The following is a 7,746-nucleotide window of genomic DNA, read 5'->3' on the forward strand; positions in this document are numbered from 1 at the left end:
TAAAACCAAAATTAAAACCACCTTCCCTCCACCCCTCCTTGTCCCCAGGCTCAACATCACTCCTGACTCTTTGACCTTGTCCCCACTGGGCAGCACAGAGGAGATGAGGAATGGGGTTATGATTAGTCCTTAACACTTCGTCTCTGCTGCTCCTTCCTGCTCATACTGTTCCTCTGCTCCAGCGTGGGGTCACTCCCATGGGATACAGTCCTTCATAAACTTCTCCAATGTGGGCCCTTTCCATGGGCTGCAGTTCTTCAAGAACTGCTCCAGCATGAGTCCTTTCCATGTGTACCGTCATTCAGTGACAAAATGCTCCAGCGTGGGTCCCCTATGGGCCACATGTCTTTCCAGAAAAAGTGCTCCTGTGAGGGCTCCTCTCCATGGGCTGCAGATCCTGTCAGCAGCCTGCTCCCCTTCCTCCTTCACTGACATTGGTGCCTGCAGGATTGTTTCTCTCACATTTTCTCACTTCTCTCTCACAGCTGCTGTGCAGCATTTTTCACCCTTTCCTAAATATGAATGATTAATGGATTTGAGAGCAGCCCTGTGGAGAAGGACTTGGGGATACCAGTGAATGAAAAATTGGACATGAGCCAGCAATGTGCACTTGTATCCCAGAAAGCCAATCATATTCTGGGCTGTGCGAAAAGAAGCATGGCCAGCAGGTCAAGACAGGTGATTCTCCCCCTCTACTTCATGCTTGTGAGACCCCACCTGGAGCATTGCATCCAGCTCTGGGGTCCCCAGTACAAGAAAGACATAGATCTGTTAAACTGAGTCCAAAGAAGGGCAATGAAAGTAATCAGAGACTGGAACACGCCTCCTCTGAAGAAAGGCTGAGAGAGTTGGCTTTTTCAGCCTGGAGAAGAGGAGGATCATGGGAGACCTTATTGCAGCCTTTCAATGTATGAAGGGGGCTTATAAGATGGAGAGAGACTTTTTATCAGGGCCTGTAGTGACAGGACAAGGGAGTAATGGTTTTAAACCAAAACAGCGTAGGTTTCGATTGAACTTGAAGAAGGCATTCTTTACTATGAGAGTGGTGAGACACTGGAAAAAGTCAGTTTAGGTAGGCCTTTGAGCAACCTGATCTAGTGAAGGATGTTCCTTCCCATGGCAGGGGATTGGACCTGATGATCTTTAAAGGTCTTTTTCATCCCAGTTTATTTTGTGATTCTGTGTTCCTGTGATTATCATAGAGGCACAGCCAGCATGGCTGATGGGCTCAGCTTTGGCCAGCAGTCTTGGAGCCAGCTTAAACTGGCTCTGTCTAATGTGGAGGCAGCTTCTGGTGTCATCTCACAGAACCCACCCCTGTGGCCCTTCTCACTACCAAAACCTTGTCGTGTAAACCCAGTACAATGACCCAGTTCTTGACTGCCATTTAGATGCAGTTCTCCAAAACTGTATCTTGAACTGTGATTGGAATATGTTCATAAAACTTTTTGGAAGAAAGATAGTATACATCATGATTGTTAACCGCCTGTTTTGTCTCTAGAACCTCTTCATTCATATGCATTTTTAAACATTTATTTAACAGATGTTGATGGTGAGGCTTCTTGTCATGGACCAGAGCTGTTCAGGCAGTGTCCAAACTGTATATGCAGTCCAAGAGAACCTACTTTTATGATAATAGCATATGGAGTATCAAATTAACTTATTAGGATTCCACTATTGATAGTAGGAAAAGTAAATGTAAATGGATAAAACCTTGGGATTTTCTTGCTTCTTACCTTAAATTGGGGAACTCTTGAAATTTTTGTGAATGATTTTCTAAAAGGAAGAATTTTCTCACCTATCATTCTCACATATGGAAGCAGCAGTGATACAGACAAAAGAAAGATTCAAGAACTCCTCTGCACAACTTACTAGATAGGAGGCTGGGAACACTCAGAAACCCAACTAAACATTTATAGTTCTTTTACTGAGCAGAAATACTGTGACTGCTTAAAAATAGGTAGAAGCTGCAAAAGCGTTAAGTGGAAAAACCCCAAATACTCTGTACTTTGACTAATACTGTGGATATAGCAGCTTCTGAATGTGGAGGCAGTTCTAACATAGCAGCTTAGCTGAAGTGATACTAGACTGGTAAAAGTTAAGCTATGACCAAACGGACGAGGAAGTAAAAAGAGCTTATGTTTTGTCAATAATAACAGAAGCATGGCTAGCATGGTAGCGACTTGGAGAAGGCACTTCCAGTCAAGCATGAAAAACAAAATGAAAAAGAGCAACTTGTCAGAGGGGTGGAAAAGGAGAAAAACAAAACAAGACAAATAGATGAACAGAAGCAAATATGTTTCAGTTCACGTTTGTTTCTTTGCACACTGAAATTTGCTTTAGCACTGTCTCCGAGTGCCTAATTAGCTAGATCTATAAGCAAGCAGTGCTTTGAAACTCATAGGAATTACTGGAAGAAATGCTGCTGCAGTATTCATTTTTTTTTTCTCTTTTTGTTCATGTAGCATTGGAAGAACTAATATAAACAGAGGAAGGGCATCCACATTAGAAATAAGGAGGAAAAAATTGACCAGGTTTTTCAAGGTAATTAGGCACTGAAAAGTACAGAAGGTACCAACTGCATTTTTCACAAGCTCATAGATGCCAGTGAGATCTGTGGACATCTGACCAAATTTTTGAAATCTTGGTCTAAGACTGGAGATATTCTGTTCATATTTAGATATTACTGAAAAAACCTGGCCTCTAATGAATGCAGAATTTGTGATAATATGTTCTGCGTTATTCTTAACAGAACATTTTAAATGACAGCCTTTTTGGACTGGTTTTCACTCTGCAAACACATAATAATGAAATAGGAAATTTGGAGACTTTGAGGAGATATTGTTCATTCTTTTTTAACACTAACTTTGCTCATTGAAAGGAAAGCTATTTGATACCACAAGAAACATATAACTGTTTTAATAAAGTACTGAAAAGTTAAAAAAAGGACTGACACTGGAAATCACTGTTTTAGAAGCGACCCACACTTCATGTTGAAATCTAATCTGGTTACGGATTAAGCTTCAGTAATGACGGAAAGATGCTATAATCTGCATGAAAACCTGTGGTAAGTTCATTTGAAGGTTTCTGTCTGGTCTGAGATTGCCAAGAAATTTATTCCTGATGCAAAAATTGCCTTAAGGGTTTCTGACAGTATATTGGTGTCACTTTTATATTGACCAGTACCTTCTGTTTTGGATCACTGCTTTTTTGGGAACACATTTATCATCCCACTGAAGTTTCTGAAATATTTCAAGGCATAAGAAAAAAAGAGTTTATTATATTAAAATACAAAACTAAGAAATATCTTGATAATTTTGAATTAGATGGTTAAATCTGAAGATGCAGCAAGTGAGTTCTCCCCCTTCTACAAGCTGCTTTTTTAAATTTTGTTTTTCATGCTTGACTGGAAGTACCTCTTTACATTTCTGCCACACGATTTATGCTTCTGTTATTATTTGGGGAGAAAAAAAGAGTGTTCTGTTTAGTGCCTTGTCTCTTTGCTGTTAGCTTAGTTTTTACCATTCTAGCATCACTTCTACTAAGATACTGTGTTAGAACTGTTTCTGCCTCTACATCCAGAGTATTAGTCATAATACAAAGCATTTGGGTTTGCTCAATCTGAAGATAGAACAAAAGGAAATGTAATTTACCTTATAACTACATCTGATTATGGTTTGGGTTTGGGCTTTTTTCTGTATACTCTTCTGTTATCAGATTGCTAAATCAACCAAGATCTTGTAGCAATTCACACAGCAACCCAGAATTCTTGTCTCTGTCATGTCCTATCCTCCAGCTGCTCAGTGTGAATACTACTTGGAGTCAGGATTCCTCTGAAATGAACTTCAGTGTAATCTGCATATTTATTAATTGATGTACCTAGGCTATTAACAGAAATCTTAATTTCTGGGAACTGTGCCACTTGAGGTCTTTTTTTCCCCCAGATTTTTCATGTAACAATATTATTGAATGGTTTTCCCAGCTGGGTGGATTAGGCTTGCCACCTGAAATATTGTAAAGAAGAAATTTATACACAAAACGCAGACACAAAGGTTAGTTGTATCACTCTAGGAATCTATGGGTTAGGAGTGTGAAGCTTTAGAACCATTATTTATACATATTTCTGGACAAAATAAGTTAGTGCTGTTTTTCCGTCTTGCCGGAGATTAGATATGAAGCTCAAATAAAATCTTTCTTAAGAACAGTGTGTCTGAAGAGAGTGATCAGAAGTGTATCTTGCGTGGTATGGGAATTCACGGTGGTACCCTTACAGACTCCTTAAAGGAAGGGGCAAATGGTGATAAGTGGTAGTAAATACCACTCTGTTCTACACCTAAATATTGTGATTTTTTCTTCAAAGGAATCAGTAAGCCCAGATTTTGTACGGCATTTAATAATCTTCCACCGATTCAAATAAAATTAGAGAATCCAGGCTTGAGTACAAAATATAAAGATCAAAAAAAAGTATAGCAGAATTAGCAAGATATGCAATGCACTTGCACTCTGGAGGTACATTACCATACATCCTCATAATTAAGTAATGATATTTAATTATTTGCAAAGGTTCCTTTATTTCTTGTCTCCCCAGCAGAATGCTAGTAGGAATATGCAGAAAATTCCAACATTAGTGACTTACTGCATACAAAACACTTTTTTTTTTTCTGTAGTAGTTAGTGATATCTGTAGATGAGTGCTTTTAAAGGGAGTAGAATCACAGGTTCTTCCATTCCCCAGTGAGCAAGTCATAGTTAACAGTGACTTCGTGGATGATAGTACACCTGCATCATAAGGAAATGGAGTCTATAGTGGGAAAGAGGCGCCTATTGCATACCGCCTCATTTACTCTTGGTACAAATCATAGAGTAATTCAGTGCTCAACTTAAACATGGTCTCTTCTGCTTTTTGCTCAACATCATTACAAGGTAATTGTTCTTGCCTTTTCCCCATATGTATAGGATATTAGTCAGTGCATAAGGCTTCCTGAAAACATGGCAAAACACATAACCAAATAAGGAGGGATAAACATTATTTCGGTGTCCTTTCTCCAGCCAGTGAGTTTGCAGAGTGCTCTAGTAAAGAGTATTAAGACTTATCTCCCTCTAGTGAGAAAAGGTCGCAATTGCACTTTTTAGCGTAGCTTTTACATCATGATACTCTTGATTTCTTTGTAAGGCTTCCTCTTGTTCAGCTTCTCCATTTATCTGGAACCTTCCTGAACTTTCTTTCTCCACTGTAGGTAGTGTTACTAATTAGCTTATTTTATAATCCATCTCAGCTTTGAATGTTAATGTATGTCGTGTGTGAACCGTTTTGCGACTAATGGTTCACACCATTATTCCTTGTGAACATATGTTGTTTGTTTGTTGTATGGTGTGGGCAGAATACTGAGTTTTTCTTTGTCCCTGATTCATTAAAAATTCTGCCTAATTAATGATTTAATATTTTTTCTCTAGACTTTTTTTTTTTTCTTCCCACGGAGGCAGTGTTTCTATCCAGCTGTTCAAGAATAAAAGTTCACCATGTGTACTGTGTGATGTTGAAGGCAAAATGACTGTTAGCAGAAAGGAGGGATTAAAAAGCTCTGTAGACTTAGAGAACTCTACAATAATAAAGCCAGTTTCCACCAATTTCCTTTATATTTCTAAATAAAATATAATCTATATCTGTCTCGGTTCCTAAAGGTTTTTGAACACATACAGTGTTTCAAATGTGTGGCTGCCTTATTTCACAATTTATAGTTAGGGATTTTAATACTTTTATAATTAACATTAAAAGTGCATAATGCTTTCATCGGGTAATGCTGGTATAGCAGTAAGGTGTATAATATTACTTGTAGCATGACCTGGAAGCTTGTGGCTGTATTTACATCTGGGTTTTGATTCAGTAGCATCATTTTGAAGCAAATCCCTCAATCATTCTGCTTACAGAAAACTGGTTCTTTTTGCAGAATGGTTTCAGAGATTGCAGACAAGATACCTTACAGAGGAAAGTGAACCAGGATGTCTGCTTCAGGTGGACAGCAAATGTGCTCCCACACAAGTAAGACGTATTTAATCCTTTGGACAGCTTCAGATCAGATACATGGAGGGGATCGTTGGTCTGTGTGTGCAGGACAAATCTTGTGTAGTGTAGAACACTGAAACAATGTGTAGTGTAGATATAGGAGCTTCAGCACCAACCAGAATATTGATCCTACTGCCCTGAATTACTTGCTAAAAGACTGTGTTACTGTATAGCGCAGCTCTTCAGAGAAAATACTACTTGTTCTTGAACATCAGGCTTTGGAACAGCTCAGGATTTGCAATATGCAAGTGACAGTTTAATCACGAAAGATGATAATGACAAAATACCATTTGAATAAAGAACAATTCTGAGATCATCCATTTCTTATTTGGCAAATTGGAGGTTATTTTTACAACCCCTTGGTTGATGAGGTGAGGGACTAATTATAATAATTATGTAATCAAGAATAAATGTAACCTCCCATATGTTGTGCAAGTGAACAAGAGAAAAAAAAATATATATGAGGGACTAATGAATAAGATAAATATTAGTATTCTGGTGATTCTAGGCACTTGTGGAGACATGGAAGCATGTGGCTGTTGTCTTTGTTATGTTCATTTTATTTCATCATAATTTTAGAATGTATTCTATCAAACTTGCTACCAAACTATCTGCTCTACTGGCAAAACAAATAGCTATAAATGTCCAAGCATTCTCACTTTTGAAATAAGCAAGTTCTGAAGTCCTTTCTCAGATGTATGTAGATAATTCTCTGCCTTAAATAACAGTTTTGAATACAAGGTCAGGGATCTGGTCCCAAAGATTACCTTGCGTGCTCAAGTTAGATCAAAACTCTAGGTCAAGCCTAAATGTGCTTTTCATATTATTTGAATTAGAACTTTAAAGCAATCTGGATAATTTTGTTTTTTGGTCACTGAAATTCAACAACCCCTTTACAATCAGCTCAAGAAAGAAATTCTATAGATGTGCTGACAATGCAAATTCAATGTAAATTATGGATTAACATAAAGTAAGTGAACAAAAATAATTCAATGATTGTCATTATAAGAAAAGCAGAAGGCATAAAATTAAATCATAAGCCAATAAACTGAAATGTAACTGAAGTGTGGAGGTCATTGCCTTAGATACCGCAGACATTCAAGAGAGCTAATAAGTGCTCAAAAACTCAAAAATCTTTCCTCAGGAACTGATAAATTATTTTGAAAATATCATCAGTGGTCTTTCTGCATTATTTCTGTTTGAAAGCAGATGACCAAAGCTTGTAACACTGTGTTAGGTAGAATATACTTATGCCAGGTGATGGCCAGAATCCATAGGTCTGGTTTGGTCACAGAGATTTTCTCTCTTCTGAGAGAGAGAGAGTGTTCACCCAGCAGATTCAGGATTAAATATTTACTTATTTATTTACTACCAAAAAAATAAATTGTCTGTAACTTCCCAATTTTATCAAATAAACAAACTCACACAATTAATACTAAGACTTATACATAATTAATCAGTGTAGATGAAGACGTATCTTAGCTGCTTTTTATCTCTGGGCAGAAATCCAGCATCTCCATGGTAATTCACTTCAGGCTAATAGACAGTATCTCTTTAAACATACTTAACCTTGCCCTTACTAATATGGCATGCAAGCATAATGTTGGTTTTTCATTTGAAATACAGTGCCATGCATTTGTAGCAAGAACAATAATTTATTTATTTTCTACCAAAATCAGCAGA

Source organism: Phalacrocorax aristotelis, chromosome 3 (genome assembly GCF_949628215.1).
Source record: "Phalacrocorax aristotelis chromosome 3, bGulAri2.1, whole genome shotgun sequence".
Taxonomy (NCBI): Eukaryota; Metazoa; Chordata; class Aves; order Suliformes; family Phalacrocoracidae; genus Phalacrocorax; species Phalacrocorax aristotelis.